Source organism: Bison bison, unplaced genomic scaffold (genome assembly GCF_000754665.1).
Source record: "Bison bison bison isolate TAMUID 2011002044 unplaced genomic scaffold, Bison_UMD1.0 scf7180017864321, whole genome shotgun sequence".
In the NCBI taxonomy this organism is placed as follows: domain Eukaryota; kingdom Metazoa; phylum Chordata; class Mammalia; order Artiodactyla; family Bovidae; genus Bison; species Bison bison.
In genome coordinates this window covers 1,695,139-1,696,399 of record NW_011494893.1, presented here as the reverse complement: position 1 = coordinate 1,696,399, position 1,261 = coordinate 1,695,139, and positions in this window count along the sequence as shown.

Here is a 1,261-nt window from a genome sequence, read left to right as displayed (position 1 = left end):
CCTTGCCCCCAGTCCACCTGGTTCTCACATCCTGTGATGCCCGCCCTCATCAGCTCTGGGCAGCATCCCGTCACTGCTGCACTGCCCAGGCTCAGGCCCTCCTGGCTGTGCCCTGGTCCCCAGAGCCGAGTCCTAAGGGCCCCTGGGTCCTCTCCCCCTGCACCCAGTCCATCCTGAGGGCCGGTGCTAGAGTCAGAAAGGAAACGGGAGGGAAGGAGGGGAGGATATGGATGAATGAAGGAATCACATTACTCGTCCAGTTTCAGTCTTACAGTGGTTCCCAATGTTCTTGTTCAGTTCCTCAGTCGTGTCTGACTTTTTGCAACCCCGTGGACTGCAGCACACCATCTCCCGGAGCTTGCTCAAACTCATGTCCATTGAGTCAATGATGAATCCAACCATCTCATCCTCTGTCATCCCCTTCTCCTCCTGCCTGCAATCTTTCCCAGCATCAGGGTCTTTTCCAATGAGTCAACTCTTCACATCAGGTGACTAAAGTATTAGAGCTTCAGCTTCAGCCTCAGTCCTTCCAATGAATATTCAGGATTTACTTCCTTCAGGATTATCTAGGTGATTGCCTTGCAGTTCAAGGGACTCTCAAGAGTCTTTTCCGACACCACAGGGCCATGACTGATGGATAAAACCCCAATTCTTCAGAAGAGCCTCCAGGTTCTTTCCAGTCCAGCCCTGCTCAATCCTTCCAGCCCGCCTGCCTCACCTTGGGCGCTCCCCGGCCCACACCCTCTGCCCGGGCCTGAGTGTACCTCCTGGGAGCGGGAGCCCTTTCCCACCAGTGACTCCGCCTGGTTGTTCCTCCTCCAGCCGCCCCTGGACCTCACCCCTCCCTCGGGCTCGGCTCCTCTGTCACCCGGGGAGCCCAGCCCAAGCCCCACTGCATCACTATCTCATCCTTCTGACCCCATTGGGCTGGTTACCTGCCCATCAGAGCTGCCACCCACTGCACAGAGACAAAACCTCTTTCCCGTCCCTCTGAAACCACAGAAGAGGAAGAGCGTGTTTGATGAGTTTTATCCCTCGCCTCTTTGTGACCAGATACAGTCTTCCATACAATCAGCTTCCAATCCATAGAGCGTGGGGTTTCCAGCTCTGCTACCTAGTGGGGCTGCAGGGTAGGAAGATGCTGTTGCTCCCCGTGCAGGGCTGTTGCCCCGCCCTCCAGCATGGCTGGGTCAGCCCAGCCCCTCCCGCTCTGCCCACATCTCCCGTCGTCCGCTCAGCCCCGCCCCTCCAGCCCAGGTAT